General features: G+C 41.3%; 1 protein-coding gene across 5 annotated transcripts in view; it reads left to right on the top strand.

The window, feature by feature from the left end:
* Positions 1-18,148, top strand: part of LOC126336174 (uncharacterized) — a 72,304-nt gene that overhangs the window by 35,049 nt on the left and 19,107 nt on the right. For 2 of the 5 annotated variants that reach the window (XM_049999675.1, XM_049999672.1), the window contains one exon: positions 1,689-1,832. The exons of the other annotated variants lie outside the window; for them this stretch is intronic. The gene's annotated coding sequence lies outside the window, so the exon portion shown is untranslated. The remainder of the gene's footprint in view (positions 1-1,688; positions 1,833-18,148) is intronic. 5 annotated transcript variants of the gene reach the window in all.

Below are 18,148 nucleotides of genomic sequence, written 5' to 3'. Positions count from 1 at the left end.
CAGTGCAGTAAAGTATGCATTCGTCACTACATATTTGTAGAGGGTTCTGCACACTATTAAGACGTACACCGAAGTCAGCTGTGTAATAATGGTAAACTGGGGCGTCAGCGTGAACTGAAACACTGACATGGGTAGAGTAGTAGAAGCTACTCATGTACGCAAGCGAAAATGATGATTTGACATTAATCTTACCGGCGTGTTTCTTTATCATCTACTCTTGTGCAACGTTTATACAACTGCAATACGTTTGATTCATGCATGTGCCTTATTGTAATGCATTTTTATGTGTTCTAGCATTCAAGATAGCCGCACAGTGGCTCATATGTAGTTATCGAATAGATAAATTATTAGCAACTGACTGCTGTACATTTCCTCAACTGTAATATTTATCGTTTTTGTGTTTTAAATGTTAGTATCTTTCGTGTTTCAGTGTGGTACTGATGTTTTGTTGTTGTTTTGTCTCCGTATCCTAAATGTTAGTATGTTTCATTGATATGCCCTTGTATTATGTCTAACGATATTCATTTTAACTGTTGCTTGTTGAATTTGTTTACCTTGTAAGATGAGAAGACGCATTTTAGGGTGGGAGCACTCCTAGTACCATCTAGTGGCATTCCGCAAACTGGACGTGTCAGTGTTAGTTCTTTTTGCTGATGATACAAGTATAGTAATAACATCCAAAAACCAAGAACTAAGTGATGTAATTGTAAATGATGTTTTTCACAAAATTATTAAGTGGTTCTCAGCAAACGGACACTCTTTAAATTTTGATAAAACACAGTATATACAGTTCCGTACAGTAAATGGCACAACTCCAGTAATAAATATAGACTTTGAACAGAAGTCTGTAGCTAAGGTAGAATTTTCATAATTTTTAGGTGTGTCCTTTGATGAGAGGTTAAACTGGAAGCAACACGTTGATGGTCTGCTGAAACGTCTGAGTTCAGCTACGTATGCTATTAGGGTTATTGCAGATTTTGGTGATAAGAATCTCAGTACATTAGCTTACTACGCCTACTTTCATTCACTGCTTTCGTATGGTATCATATTCTGGGATAATTCATCGTTGAGTAGAAAAGTATCCATTGCTCAAAAACGTGTAATCAGAATAACTGCTGGAGCCCACCCACGGTCATCCTGCAGACATCTATTTAAGGATCTAGGGATCCTCACAGTATATATATTCACTTATGAAATTTGTTGTTAATAATCCAACCCAGTTCAAAAGTAATAGCAGTGTGCATAGCTATAACACCAGGAGAAAGGATGATCGTCACTATGCAGAGGTAAATTATCCTGTCACAAAAGTCTTTGGTCACCTACCAAACAGCATCAAAAGCCTGACAGATAGTCAACCAACATTTAAAAATAAATTAAAAGAATTTCTAGATGACAACTCCTTCTACTCATTGGCTGAATTGTTAGATATAAATTAAGGGAGTAAAAAAAACTAACTTAAACATTAGTGTCATGCATTATTTTGTGTAATGTAATATCTTGTACAGACATCTTTCATTAACCTGACACGTTCCACATCATTACGAAGTGTCGTATTCACGATATATGGAACAAGTATTAATCTAATCTAATCTAATCTAAGGCTCGTCCAGTATAATCTGCTCTCTGTCGGTAAGTGTTGTAACTTTGGGCGTACACAACGGGACCTTCCGGGTCCTTTGTGCCCGCAGGTACTGTGTAGCGACCGCGGGCAGCGGATGCGCAGCGTAGAGACACAGCAGCTCAAGGGGTGCCCATAGTGCGTGCGCAGAGCCGAGATTTTTCAGCGCTCGCTCATTAAGCCAGTTCGCGCGCGGTCTTCCGTGTAGAAGCAGGTACGTTTGGTGTTGTTTCTGTTTATGATATTTAGAGTTGGTTCTTTCTGTTTGACGTTAATAATGCCGAACTGCGCAGGGGCCGTGTGTGAATACTAGAAACAAAGGTCATGAAACAGGTGCTCGATGGCTTCAGTTATGTAGAAAAAGTGATACTATTGTTGTTGTTGTTGATGTTGTTGTTGTGGTCTTCAGTCGTGAGATTGGTTTAATGCAGCTCTCCATGCTACTCTATCCTGTGCAAGCTTGTTCATCTCCCACTATCTACCGAAACCTACATCCTTCTGAATCTGTTTAGTGTATTCATCTCTTGGTCTCCCTCAACGATTTTTACCCCCCACACTGCCCTCCAATACGAAATTGGTGATCCCTTGATGCCTCAGAACATGTCCTACCAACCTATTCCTTCTCCTAGTTAAGTTGTGCCACTAATTTGTCTTCTCTCCAATTCTATTCAATACTTTCTCATTAGTTATGTGATCTACCCATCTAATCTTCAGCATTCTTCTGTAGCACCACATTCCGAAAGCTTCTATTCTCTTCTTGTCTAAACTATTTATCGTCCACGTTTAACTTCCATACATGGTTACACTCCATACAAATACTTTCAGAAACGACTTCCTGACACTTAAATCTATATTTGTTGTTAACAAATTTCTCTTCTTCAGAAACGCTTTCCTTGCCATTGCCACTCTACATTTTATATCCTTTCTATTTCAACCATCATCAGTTATTTTGCTCCCCAAATAGCAAAACTCCTTCACTACTTTAACCCTCTCATTTCCTAATCTAATTCCCGCAGCATCACCCAATTTAATTCGACTACTTTCCATTATCCTCGTTTTGCTTTTGTTGATGTTCAACTTATATCCCATATATGACACTGTCAATTCCGTTCAACTGCTCTTTCAAGTCCTTTGCTGTCTCTGGTAGAATTACAAAGTCATCGGCGAACCTCAAAGTTTTTATTTCTTCTCACGCAATCAGAGTTGACACATATCGCGGTGGCTGATGGGTGCGACTGCAAAGGTATTGCCCATTTAGAGCCGCTCCCATCAGCCACCGCGCCGAGTGTCGACTTTGCGCGTTTAATACTGTGTTCAATTTGATGAGCGACATTGCGAGTGTCAAAGTATGTGACATAAATGGTCGTGTATCTCCTGACTGCATTGACTTACAAGCTTCTCGTTTTTACATCAGCAAGGGACCGTGAACCTTAATATATGACGTAAGTTTCAACCTGACATGTCAGCCTTTTCCTGAGAAAAATGTTTCTGAACGGTCGCACAGGCAGACAAGAAAGATATCCTATAAGGGTTTCGTTTTTACCGACTGATGTACGGAACCGTAAAAATGCTGCTATCTATCGCATTTATTTAAAAGAGGACTGTTATTTGCCGGATTTCCAACGTAAATTAAATGGCCAGTGCCTCTTTGAACACATGAGAAATGCTTAGGTAATATTCGTGGTTTTTGTTCACGTGAAATATAAAGTAATGATAAATCGGACGATAGTTTTATTCCTTACACTTTTGTCTTTAAGAACAGTTGTGTCATCATCGGACGCTCCCTATAACCGCTTCATCGGGTGGAACGATCTCTCGAAGCCAGAAAATACCGAAGCCCTCGTATTCGTTGTGCAACAAAATAACTGTGTATTTTCTATCAGCATACATAGGATGATCGAAAAAATTTTAAGTGCTAAAAAATCGGTGACGTGTTGCAATACATGTTATGTTCTCCCACAAAATCGATTCATAAGTGTGCACCGAAAACATACATTTGACGACACAGCTAAATCCCTATGTTCGGGCCAAGCGGTTCCAGGTGCGTCAGTCTGGAACCGCGCGACCGCTACGGTCGCAGGTTCGAATCCTGCCTCGGGCATGGATGTGTGTGATGTCCCTAGGTTAGTTAGGTTTAAGTAGTTCTAAGTTCTAGGGGACTGATGACCTCATATGTTAACTCCCATAGTGCTCAGAGCCATTTGAACCCTACGTTCGCTGATAGCCAAATCAGTTTAAAATGCTGGCATCGACGTCCATTCAAAATCTTATGTACCGTTCTCAAGTTATCTTTTTCGCCACTGGAGTACATTTTTTTGTAATTAAGTAGAACACATCTTTAGTCAGCGATCCCTGAGGCATACAGCAATCCTTCCAGATCCAAAAGGAGGTCCTCTTCGTCTTCTTCGTGGCCATGGTGGTTCTGCGGGACTCTTTGGCAGCTTCTGCCATCCGTTGTTCTGCCCGCTGGATACGCATTTCGTTCCGTGTTCTGCAGAAGCTGTGACACGCTGTTCCGATAATTCACTACTGGCCATTAAAATTGCTACACCAAGAAGAAATGCAGATGATAAATAGATATTCATTGGGGTATTGTACTAGAACTAACATGTGATAACATTTTCACGCAGTTTGGGTGCATAGATCCCGAGAAATCAGTACCCAGAGCAACCACCTCTAGCCGTAATAACGGCCTTGATACGCCTGGGCATTGAGTCAAACAGAGCTTGGATGGCGTGTACAGGTACAGCTGCCCATGCAGCTTCAACACGATACCACAGTTCATCAAGAATAGTGACTGGCGTATTGTGACCAGCCAGTTGCTCGGCCACCATTGACCAGACGTTTTCAGTTGGTGAGAGATCTGGAGAATGTGCTGGCCAGGGCAGCAGTCGAACATTTTCTGTATCCAGAAATGCCCGTACAGGACGTGCAACATGCGGTCGTGCATTATCCTGCTGAAATGTAGGGTTTCGCAGGATCAAATGAAGGGTAGAGCCACGGGTCGTAACACATTCCATCACGCCGAGTGATACGCCCGTATGGCGATGACGAATACACGCTTCCAATGTGCGTTCACCGCGATGTCACCAAAGACGGGTGCGACTTCAAGATGCTGTAAACAGAACCTGGATTCGTCCGAAAAAATGACGTTTTGCCATTCGTGCACCCAGGTTCGTCGTTGAGCACACCATCGCAGGCGCTCGTCTCTGTGATGCAGTGTCAAGGGTAACCGCAACCATGGTCTCCGAGCTGATAATCCATGCTGCTGCAAACGTTGTAGACCTGTTCGTGCAGATGGTTGTTGTCCTGCAAACGTCCCCATCTGTTGACTCAGGGATCGAGACGTGGCTGCACGATCCGTTACAGCCATGCGGATAAAATGCCTTCATTTCGAGTGCTAGTGATACGAGGCCGTTGGGATGCAGCACGGCGTTCCGTAACTCCCTCCTGAAACCACCGATTCCATATTCTGCTAACAGTCATTAGATCTCGACCAACGCGAGCAGCAATGTCGCGATAAAGAAACCGCAATCGCGATACGCTACAATCCGACCTTTACCAAAGTCGGAAACGTGATGCTACGCATTTCTCCTCCTTACACGAGGCATCACAACAACGTTCCACCAGGCAACGACGGTCAGCTGCCGTTTGTGTATGAGATATCGGTTGGAAACTTTCCTCATGTCAGCACGTTGTAGGTGTCGCCACCGGCGCCACCCTTGTGTGAATGCTCTGAAAAGCTAATCATTTGCATGTCATAGCATCTTTTTCCCCCCTCCCCCCCTTCCCCCCATGAACCATAGACCTTGCCGTTGGTGGGGAGGCTTGCGTGCCTCAGCGATACAGATAGCCGTAGGTACAACCACAACGGAGGGGTATCTGTTGAGAGGCCAGACAAACGTGTGGTTCCTGAACAGGGGCAGCAGCCTTTTCAGTAGTTGCAGGGGCAACAGTCTGGATGATTGACTGATCTGGCCTTGCTGTGCTGGTACTGCGAACGGCTGAAAGCAAGGGGGAACTACGATCGTAATTTTTCCCGAGGGCATGCAGCTTTACTGTATGATTAAATGATGATGGCGTCCTCTTGGGTAAAATAGTCCCCCATTCAGACCACCGAGCGGGGACTACTCAAGAGGATGTCGTTATCAGGAGAAAGAAAACTGGTGTTCTACGGATCGGAGCGTGGAATTTCAGATCCCTTAATCGGGCAGGTAGGTTAGAAAATTTAAAAAGGGAAATGGATAGGTTAAAGTTAGATGTAGTGGGAATTAGTGAAGTTCGGTGGCAGGAGGAACAAGACTTTTGGTCAGGTGACTACAGGGTTATAAATAAAAAATCAAATAGGGGTAATGCAGGAGTGGGTTTAACAATGAATAAAAAAATAGGAGTGCGGGTAAGCTACTACAAACAGCAAAGTGAATGCATTATTGTGGCCAAGATAGACACGAAGCCCACACCTACTACAGTAGTCCCAGTTTATATGCCAACTAGCTCTGCAGATGACGAAGAAATTGAAAAATGTATGATGAAATAAAAGAAATTATTCAGATAGTGAAGGGAGATGAAAATTTAATAGTCATGGGTCACTGGAATTCGACTGTAGGAAAAGGGAGAGAAGGAAACGTAGTAGGTGGATATGGATTTGGGCTAAGAAATGAAAGAGGAAGCCTCTTGGTAGAATTTTGCACAGAGCACAACTTAATCATAGCTAACACTTGGTTTAAGAATCATGAAAGAAGGTTGTATACATGGAAGAACCCTGGAGATACTGACAGATTTCAGATAGATTACATAATGGCAAGACAGAGATTTAGGAACCAGGTTTTAAATTGTAAGACATTTCCAGGGGCAGATGTGGACTCTGGCCACAATCTGTTGGTTATAACCTGTAGATAAAAACTGAAGAAACTGCAAAAAGGTAGTAATTTTAGGAGATGGGACCTGGATAAACTGAAAGAACCAGAGGCTGTACAGAGTTTCAGGGAGAGCATAAGGGAACAATTGACAGGAATGGGGGAAAGAAATACAGTAGAAGAGGAATGGGTAGCTTTGAGGTATGAATTAGTGAAGGCAGCAGAGGATCAAGTAGATAAAAAGACGAGGGCTAGTAGAAATCCTTGGGTAACAGAAGAAATATTCAATGTAACTGATGAAAGGAGAAAATATAAAAATGCAGTAAATGAAGCAGGTAAAAAGGAATACAAACGTCTCAAAAATGAGATCGACAGGAAGTGCAAAATAGCTAAGCAGGGATGGCTAGAGGACAAGTGTAATGATGTAGAGGCTTGTCTCACTAGGGGTAAGATAGATACTGCCTACAGGAAAATTAAAGAGATCTTTGGAGATAAAAGAAGCACTTTTATGAACATCAAGAGCTCAGATGGAAACCCAGTTCAAAGCAAAGAAGGGAAAGCAGAAAGGTGGAAAGAGGAGTATATAGAGGGTCCTTACAAGGACGATATTATGAACAATATTATGGATATGGAAGAGGATGTAGATGGAGATGAAATGGGAGATATGGTACTGCGTGAAGAGTTTGACAGAGCACTGAAAGACCTAAGTCGAAACAAGGCCCCCGGAGTAAACAACATTCCATTGGAACTACTGACGGCGTTGGGAGAGCCAGTCCTGACAAAACTCTACCATCTGGTGAGCAAGATGTATGAAGCAGGCGAAATACCCTCAGACTTTAAGAAGAATATAATAATTCCAATCCCAAAGAAAGCAAGTGTTGACAGATGTGAAAATTATTGAACTATCAGTTTAATAAGCCACAGCTGCAAAATACTAACACGAATTCTTTAGAGATGAATGGAAAAACTAGTAGAAGCCGACCTCGGGGAAGATCAGTTTGGATTCCGTAGAAATACTGGAACACGTGAGGTAATACTGACCTTACGACTTATCTTAGAAGAAAGATCAAGCAAAGGCAAACCTACGTTTCTAGTATTCGTAGACCTAGAGAAAGCTTTTGACAATGTTGACTTTCAAATTCTGAAGGTGGCAGGGGTAAAATACAGGGAGCGAAAGGCTATTTACAATTTGTACAGAAACCAGATGGCAGTTATAAGAGTCGAGGGACATGAAAGGGAAGCATTGGTTGGGAAGGGAGTAAGACAGGGTTGTACCCTGTCACCCATGTTATTCAATCTGTATATTGAGCAAGCAGTAAAGGAAACAAAAGAAAAATTCGGAGTACATATTAAAATCCATGGAGAAGAAACAAAAACTTTGAGGTTCGCTGATGACATTGTAATTCTGTCAGAGACAGGACAGCAAATGACTTGGAAGAGCAGTTGAAATGAATGGACAGTGTCTTGAGAGGAGTATATAAGATGAACATCAACAAAACCAAAACGAGGATATTGGTATGTAGTAAAATTAAGTCGGGTGATGCTGAGGGAAGTAGATTAGGAAATGAGGCACTTAAAGCAGTAAAGGAGTTTTGCTATTTGGGGAGCAAAATAACTGATGATGGTCGAAGTAGAGAAGATATCAAATGTAGACTGGCAACGGCAAGGAAAGCGTTTCTGAAGAAGGGAAATTTGTTAACATCAAATATAGATTTAAGTGTCAGGAAGTCGTTTCTGAAAGTATTTGTATGGAGTGTAACCATGTATGGAAGTGAAACATGGACGATAAATAGTTCGGACAAGAAGATAATAGAAGCTTTCGAAATGTGGTGCTACAGAAGAATGCTGAAGATTAGATGGGTAGATCACATAACTAATGAGGAAGTATTGAATAGGATTGGGGAGAAGAGAAGTTTGTGGCACAACTTACCAGAAGAAGGGATCGGATGGTAGGACATGTTCTGAGGCATCAAGGGATCACCCATTTAGTATTGGAGGGCAGCGTGGAGGGTAAAAATCGTAGAGGGAGACCAAGAGATGAATACATTAAGCAGATTCAGAACGATGTAGGTTGCAGTAGGTACTGGGAGATGAAGAACCTTGCACAGGATAGAGTAGCATGGAGAGCTGCATCAAACCAGTCTCAGGACTGAAGACCACAACAACAACAACAGCATCTCCGTTCTGTCGGTTAAGTTTCGCTTCTGGAGCACGCCATCTTGCTGGTGTAGCAATTTTAATGGCCAATAGTGTAAGTTAGTGACGTTCATAATTTCCACAATGCCTGTTCGGTCGTTGTTTGAAATAACATGCCACTACTTCGCCCGCGATATCGGCTCCCCCCCCCCCTCCCCCCCTCAACCGCTGTGAATGGTTTTCAGAGGCACTTTCTCAAAAATCGCCTTGTACCTTGATGTATAGTTTCTGGCGAACTTGGTATGAATACTACAATTAAGTAGACACCCCAGAGAACATCTTCAGCTATAAAATCTTTTTAAAATTTTCAAAGAGGGGTATCGCCTTAATGAAACTTTATCTAAAGATCTTAAAGCTAACTGTAGTTCCTTCATTACATCCTATTAAAGGCACTTCAGCTGCTGCTCCATCTTCTGTCCAACATAGGAATGACAGAAGGAAAGATCGTGAAACTCGTAAACGGGCACTTAACACACTAGTGTCATTGCCACGGAAGGAAAAAGTTGTGGATCAAAGCACAGAAACAGAGGAGGATATGGAGGGATTTAATAAGGAATTATCGGTACTGAGAGGAAAAAAATCTGCGTTTAAGGCCCCTATACGCGCACCAATTTATTGACCGACCGACTAACTTCGTGGCAGCCCGCACGTGGCCTGGCCGACTGTACTCGTCGATTACGGCGCCACCCTATTGTTGTGATGTGTTTAACTTCAATTTTGTTTATTCTAAAAAAGATTTTACTTTTTCTTACACTGAAACAAAAATAGAGATTTGTCTTGGCTGTTCCGCAGCTCCAGAATGCATGATTCTTAGACAATAACGATGTTTAAGTAACAGCACATGGATGAATTTTTTTCCTTGCATTAGCCGCTTCTTTGCCCACAGCTTTCTCTCGGATTTTTTCCTTGTTGCTTTTAAATTTGTTGCTTTTAAATTTGTTGTATCCCCACAATCATTAAATAAAATGATTCCTGAGACCTGCACCGAGATTTATAGTTCACTTAGGTAATACACTATGGTAAAGCAAAATAAATAAAACAAGACTTTCCTGTCAAATTTATTAATTTATTTATATACATAGCATAAAAGATAAGGTGCAAGTTTAAGAAACTCGTTTCAAATTCGAAGAAGAAAGATTACAGATGATGGTGGCGCATATCATCTAATAAATACAACAGCAGATGCAGAAGGTTGAAATGGCTCTGAGCACTATAGGACTTAACATCTGAGGTCATCAGTCCCCTAGAACTTAGAACTACTTAACCCTAGCTAACCTAAGGACATCACACACATCAATGCCCGAGGCATGATTCGAACCTGCGACCGTAGCGGACGCGCGGTTCCCTACTGAAGCGTCTAGAACCGCTTGGCCACTGAGGCCGGCTGCATAAGAAATGAAGCATTTAGCAACTCTTATAACTGTAAAAAAATATCTGTCTGCTTTTCATATCAGAAGATTGGACATTTTAACACTTACAACAAAGAAACAAGTATATTTGTGAATTAATGTCCACTGAAGGTCGATATTTATGTTTTTATATTTCATTTCCAGTATGTATCGGGTCACCGGACTTCTATTCTCCGAAACCATTATGGATTCCTCAAAAAATGAAAAAAATATGCTTCAATTCTTGCATTTAAATTGCTATACTCCTCACGCGACATGTACCATCAGCGTTTCTCCAGAAAATATGTCTATAACCTGTCAAGTATATTATAACAACACATTATCCCGCGCTCGTTGAAGAAAGGCACTTGGCAGGACAATACAGCGCCACCACACACGTCACTATCTATGGAGTGGAGTGGAGTGGAGTAGAGTAGAGTAGTGGGGGTGAGGGGGGCGGGGGGGGGGGGGTTGGCTGTCGGCTGGTCCTACCTGCCCCACATACCAACGAGGGAAATTCTTCAGTCAGTCCAAACACCTAGACACGTCCAATTTGTCGGTCGGTGTGTGAGTAGCGGCCCTCAATAACAGACAACAATACGCTGTGAATGGAAATCAAATTATTGGCTTGTGAATTAAGCCGGATTTCCATAGGCATGGATTTCTTACACGTGCATCCTTCCCACCATTGTGGTGTCACCGCCAGACACCACACTTGCTAGGTGGTAGCCTTTAAATCGGCCGCGGTCCGGTAGTATACGTCGGATCCGCGTGTCGCCACTATCAGTGATTGCAGACCGAGCGACGCCACACGGCAGGTCTAGAGAGACTTCCTAGCACTCGCCACAGTTGTACAGCCGACTTTGCTAGCGATGGTTCACTGCCTACATACGCTCTCATTTGCAGAGACGACAGTTTAGCATAGCCTTCAGCTACGTCAAGGCGCCATATTCAGTTACTATGTCTTCTGAACAGATAATATTGTGAATCATGTACCGTCAAGAGCGACGTTCATCATTAATGGATTAAAGTTAAGTATCAAACTAATTATGTCCGCTTTCTGAATGGTAATACCTTGTCATCTTCCAGAACTCACGTCAGTATAGTTCTTCCCTCCTCACGTCAGCCTGCGTGAGCTAAAACGCGTGCATTTCGGCCTCCACTAGTAACACGGTGTTGGCTCTGCTGCCAACAGAACAACCACCACTACTCGCATTAGTCATCTTACATGTGGATACAGCCTGCTTTCGCACTGTCATATCAGCTGACGCGGAAGTTAACGGAAGTTGAAGGCCGCTCTGCTTTCTTGCATGGTTTTGCTACCCCTCCCACCGCCAACGACCTTCAGCAACTACCGATAGGTGGCTTTGCTCTCATTCTACTCTGATTCGTTCGAAAGTACAAATCTGGAATCGTTTATATTCGCGGAAAGTTAACGCCATCCCAGAACTGTGGCAATAGTCTTCAATCAAGAAAATAAATGCTTTCTAAACTTGTAAAATGTTCTTAAACAGTGCGTTAGGAATACCGTTCTACCATTCAGCTCCTCCTTAAAATCATTCATTTGAAGTGACGAAATGGACTGAAAAGTATTGAAATTGTTAGTGTAGACTTGCTGAGTTTCGTATTACTACAGAACCGTCAATACTATGGAGGTATTTTTTTAAATTTCACTACAATGATAATTTTTTTGTTTTAATCTTTGAGTGTAAATATTACCGGGAAACGGAAATTTATTTGTTGCTTTAGAGATGTAAAACTACTCTTGACCCTCACTAAAATCAGATGTAAATATGAGTGTTCGTATTGGCGCTATCATTGAGTAAAGACTGTTCTCTACAGTAGTACAAAGTTTGGTTACAAAACTAAGTACCTGACCTGTAAAACAAACGTATATTTACAGCAGCTGCGTCCTATCAGAAACCTGACTAACTCTGAAAATAGAAACAGAGCTGAACTGCTGAGACAAAAACCTTACTTTAAGGTGTACCTTCTGTGTAATGTAGATACCATAAAAATTTCGAAACGGTGCTTTTCGAAATGAAATACGTATAATACAGTGACTCCAGTTGCAAGCTTGTAATTTAATGGGAGTTGGCATGGCTCTCGCATACTTGTATTAGAATTTTCTACAGAACCAGAAACATGGATAAAAAAATTCAAAATTAATTTTACTCATTCGAAAATGAATTTCAAATAAAACCTCATCCTCTTCAGATAACTCCCTTATTAGCGTAATTAATGTTCCCAACATTTCATCAGCGTCAGCATAAGCTCTTCGGTTAACAGATGCGCAACTTAATTTCACTTGTCACCATTTTGAAAATTGTGCCCGTAGTGTTTCAAACTGAGGTCCGTGGACACTAACGTGCACGTAACGGTAGTGGTGTGCGGATACGAGTGTAGGAGATTCATGCGTGTGGAAACACAGCTTTAAGTAGACAGAGAAAGCAGTGCCAAAGCCTTCGATATCGACAAAGTGCTGCATTGACGACTAAAGCACAGTAAATTTTACAAAAAGTCTTTTCGGTCATACAAATTAAATTTCTCGTCATACCCAAAACGAGTACCAGTGGAGTCGTGGAAACAAAGCGTTGCTTCTGCGTTCTCTGTCCAGAAAAACTTTTTTTAGAAACATAAGGGTATACCATTACCAGGATTTCCTACGTTAAAAAGATGGATATCTAATTCGTTTCGCTGCGTTGCTGGCATTTTGACTGACGTGCGAGGAGTAAGCAGGCAACAAGCTTATGTGAAGCAGAGAGACTGTATGTGCTAAGCTTTGATGAAATAAATGTGGACAGTTGCAAATTCTACGACCAAGAAACCGACACCATATACGGGCCGCATAGCCGAGGGCAGGTCATTGTAGCACGTGGTTTATATGGAACCTGGTAGCAACCTGTACAGTAAAATTTTGATACTACCAAGACTCGTTATTTGCTGGTTAGTATCACCAAAGAGACGCGGAAAATGAGATTTGTCGTAGTTGGTATTGTCTCATCTGTGGGGTAAAAATGGGAGTGTGTGGAAAGAATTCCACATCGACAACATAAACGCGTAATTCATCAACCCAAAAGATATAACGAAACGTGTTTGGGTATTTGTTGATGTAGTTGATAACTTACGAAACTTTCGAGAAGCCACTGTTCAAGTAATGGCATTTCATTGAGCGACAGAAAAGCAATAACAAAACGCGTAATCGAATAGCTATTGTTGAAACGTATTTGCGAACTAAAAGTGTGACCTGAACTTAGTGCTCATCATCTGACAGTTTCCGGAAGAGATCGACAGCGTGTTTATTTTGCTTGCAGCTCTTTTGCAACACTGTGTCAGAGGGAAATTCTTTTGTAGCACTTGAAGAAAAACATACTGCTAAACCATACTTTTGGTACTAAGAATTCGAGGGCATCTGTTGGCAAACGAGGAATTTCTAGCGCTGTTGGAGTGTGTGTGGAGACACAAGATGAGATCTTCGCAGATTCTACTCATTATATATAAAAAAAAAAATAAATCATAAAACTTTCTTCCCTTCCGATAAGCGATTAATCACTTCGATACGGTGAATGGTGGGTTGTTCTCGTGATGGCTGCGATTTCAAATATCAATCGACTTCAAGTTTCAAGCAAACTCCCTTGAAAATTTATTTTCCCGGATATGAGCAATTGGCAGAGGCTACCAATGGAATTCAAAACCCGCCTGCATATCTCAATTACGAAAGTACTGCTGACATTCAGTTACATAACTCACGAGACTTAGTGGAAACTGGCAAACTATGAGACGTCAAAGTCGTTTTCAGCACTGGTGCCTGACACTGAGGAAGCGTTGTCAATTATACAATATGAGCAACAAACAAGATACACACCTTTTATACAGGCTTCAGAGTCTTCTATAGAAGGTCTCTGCTACTTCGCGGGACATATTGCTTCCAGATACGCCTCCATAGACGTCAATGTGATTAAAAACCTGACAAGGCTTTTAATCGGAAAGTTTCCAACTATATCTCAAGAGGTCATCGCAGTGTGTGCTAAGACCCTTCATCCGGATAAGACAACTCAAAAGCGTTGGGGGCCGAACAGCAGCAGTAGAGAGCAAGGCATACCTGGAGCTCTTCCGCAGTCCATTCCAGATCGGATTAAAGTATTTAAGTTATTCGGAAAATTGCTGAAAGTGAGGCAGTTGATCTCTAGCTTCTGTATAATCACGTGTAGTAATGTATAAAGTAACTGGAATTTCCATGCTCTTTAATATCTGCATGAAAAAAATGTTATGCACTATTGCCGATAATGACACACAAAACGTTTACTAAACTGAAAGCTCTTTCGATTAGTGTGTTTCCAGTACTAAAAAAAGTCTAATATTTGAAAACGGACTGAAGGATGACAAGTTATGAGTTATGTAACAGAAAATATTGAATAGCAGAATATGTCAGGAGTCTATAGTTATGCTTTCGTCTTTACTAGAAAGACATGTTTCATAGCCGTAATTAGTAATAGCATTCAGTCCCTGTGTAGGTTTGCTTCTATCGAGCCCATAACTAATTATATCGCCCCTCAGTTTTCGTAAATTAATGTTACTTTAAGTGGAATAGTGCCATACACGAACGTGAGAATACATATAGCGCTCCTACCTCGAATCAACCGTGACGTCACGCGGAAGTGCCGGATCGCTGCTGAACGCACTGGCCCAACCTCTATGAAATAACTCTGTCTGCAGCTAGCACAGAGTACAAATATCTATGGAGTGAGCATTGGGCTGCGCGGAACGAGAATTCTGTCTGCAACATCTCTTGTAGCTCAAGTCACGTGATTTTGGTACGGCGTATTTTAGCCCTTATAGCGCTTAGCGTCTCATGAGTGTTATTACTTCGCTGCTACAAATGCAGCACCTTCAGAAGTGCTGTGAAATTTTGTATACGAGTTTTACAGACATCTTAACAATTTGATACCAGAAACTGAAGTTGGATTAAAGATGTGGAAAGCAATGGTATTTTGCTTTTTCGCCACAATATCATCGCTCAGATTCCACTTTTTTTCGGTAACGGGATAATAAAAGATAGCTAACAACATGTTTTATGTTTCCTATTGCACTTATTCTTATTGTCGAATCTCTATTCTAATTAATTACGTTGGAATGGTACCACAGACACGGCAAAAGTGTCATGAAAAACCAATGCATTTGGAACTATGAAATTATTACAGTAAACACAATAAGCAATTTGCACCACCTGCTTGTCCATTAGTTTTTCAGTTTTTCTTATTTACTGTTCTGTTTTGTATAGACGAGTAACATATCTATTATATTTCTTCGCCTTGTCATCAGAAAAATAAAACCATACACTACGCACAAAACATAAAAAATACAAGATCAGTGTTCGAATTTTGGAGAAATAAAAGAAGTGATGGCGAACAATATTTTTTAAAATGTTTCTATTGCACTGATTCCTATTGTCGGCCTTTTCTTAGTAATTGCGTTAAAATGACACTGTACAAGAACCTGCGTCATGCAGAAATAGATAAACACAAAGGTCTGAGAACCTGCATAAATTGGAGGAAATTAATCATACCGTCATATATAAATTTTGGCTGTACGTACCTATCAAAAGTAACTGGTCCCCCTTTCACATACTTGTCTTTCCATCCGTAACAATACTGCACCACAGCTGTTACAAAAATTCAAACCTGCAGGAACGTATATCAAACAAGGCGAGTAAGTGTAGTATTGAAGTTTCGCTGTTCCCGCAAATTATAGACAAGCAGCGTTGTCACAAAATCACGTGATTAGTCCGGTCGATGTTTAGGACATGTGCATTAGGCTAAGCCCACTCCGCAGATATCGGCTACATCTACGACAGCTAGCAGACGCATGTTTCGTTCGACCAGCCAAGGGCCGCAGCACGTAAGAACTTTCTGCACTTAGTAAAGCATTGCGGAATAACGGTATTTGGAGGTAAATAGTTTTGTTCCGGTTTGTCACTGAAGTGGGAACAAGGGGGGGGGGGGGCAGTGAGTGCTCTGGCTCTGTACACTTACACTTACATGTACGAACGCAGGACCACAAGCCTGCGAGCGAACTGCTTGAAGAAGCCTCTACAAGACAGTAAATGACAGCAAGTAGAAGAGATTTGAAACTTCCTGACAGATTAAAACTGTGTGCCCGACCGAGACTCGAACTCGGGACCTTTGCCTTTCGCGGGCAAGTGCTCTAACATCTGAGCTACCGAAGCATGACTCACGCCCGGTACTCACAGCTTTACTTCTGCCAGTATCCGTCTCCTACCTTCCAAACTTTACAGAAGCTCTCCTGCGAACCTTGCAGAACTAGCACTCCTGAAAGAAAGGATCTTGCGGAGACCTGGCTTAGCCACAGCCTGGGGGATGTTTCCAGTTTCACATCAGCGCACACTGCGCTGCAGAGTGAAAATCTCATTCTAGAAGAGATTTGTTCACAAGATCTCCCAATTTTTTATGCAGATTAGAAATTAGCGAGGTTCTATTTCCTCAGGGAACTCCAGATATCACTTCCGTCCCACGTTATGGCCTCCAGTCAGTTATGAAGAACTGTGTCCTTTCTGACAGGAAATAACGAATCCAGTCACAAAAGTGAGACGATATTCCATAAGCATGCAGTTTGATTAGAAGTCCCTGGTGAGGACCAGTGTCTAAGCCTTCTGGGAATCTACAAGTGTAGAATAAACTTGAGATCCCCTATCGATAGCACCCATTAGTTCTTGTGTATGAGGAGCCAGTTGTGTTTCGTAAGAACAATATTTTTGGAATCCGTGTTGACTGTCAGTAAGTCGTTTTCTTCAAGATATTTCGTAATGTACATTCGAAACTTTGACCGCAAATTGGTGTCAGTGATATGCGTCTACAATTCAGCGGATTACTTCGGCTGCGTTTCCTCGGAGCAGTACATCCAGTGGCCGCAGATGAAACTCCGCGCGGTGCCACGTAAGCTCTAGGAACGAAACGAAGGAACGTTTCATATTGACGGTCACATTGTTGGCTAGTTCAGTTTCCTAAAGCCTGAATTTTTATGCGCTATCAAGTCGAAACATTCATTCAGTATCATATCATTAAACAAACATAATGAGGCAGCAAAACCATAAAAATATTCGGTATTAATATTCAGCCCAATATTTATTTCTAATTTCTTCCAGAATAGTACACAAGAACAAATATCTCCAAATTTTCTTTACTTAGGCTCGTGAGTCTGTCAGAGAGAAAATTTTTGAACATAGAAAATGACTTTTCGACGCCATATGAAGTGGCTGGTGCATTCTTCATGAAGAAATTTCGGAAAAGACAGATCAAGTTAAAATCATTTACATTTTCGCCATCAGATATTGTTTGCCATCTACATAAACTCAGAATCAGGATTTATCTGTTACTTAGGTTATTTTATGTCTGCTGCAACAACCACTTCTCTAGGGAATGACAGTAAAAAATTACCAGAGATTCTATCACAGATACAAAAGGATCTACTGGAAGGTGCTGATTGGTGCAAAAAAGTCATTTAATGGCAAAATAATATATAATGCAGAGAATAAAAGCAAAGCAGTCTGGGATGTTATAAAAAAGGAAACGGGAAGAGGCAAACAAACGCAGAATAACATACTGCTAAGGGAGGGGGTTAAGGTAATAAATGATCCACAACACTTAGCAAACTATGTAAAAGAGCATTTTTCAATTATTGCAGAGAAGTTACCGCAAAACTTCGCCTAAATAAATATAACACCTGTAAATAATGTTGTACTAAATACAGAGTGTTAGTGTCAACCACAGAGAATAAAGTCAATAAAAATGTTCACAGACTAAAAAATAAAATGTCAGTAGGCTTATCTGAAGTAACGGTGTGTGTATTGATACGATGCATTGGGATTATACAAGGCCCCTTAACAATAAAAGAATCTTTCACATCAGGGATATCTCCAGAGCAGCTAAACCAGGCGAGAGTTGTTCCTTCGCTTAAGAAAGGTAATGCAGAAGACATAGAAATTTTAGGAATAAGAGGGGTAGCTAATGACTGGTTTAGATCATACCTAGCAGATAGAGTACAAAGAGTAGAGATAACATATACTTCAAATA

Source organism: Schistocerca gregaria, chromosome 2 (genome assembly GCF_023897955.1).
Source record: "Schistocerca gregaria isolate iqSchGreg1 chromosome 2, iqSchGreg1.2, whole genome shotgun sequence".
NCBI lineage: Eukaryota > Metazoa > Arthropoda > Insecta > Orthoptera > Acrididae > Schistocerca > Schistocerca gregaria.
This window is presented reverse-complemented; position numbering and strand designations above follow the sequence as displayed.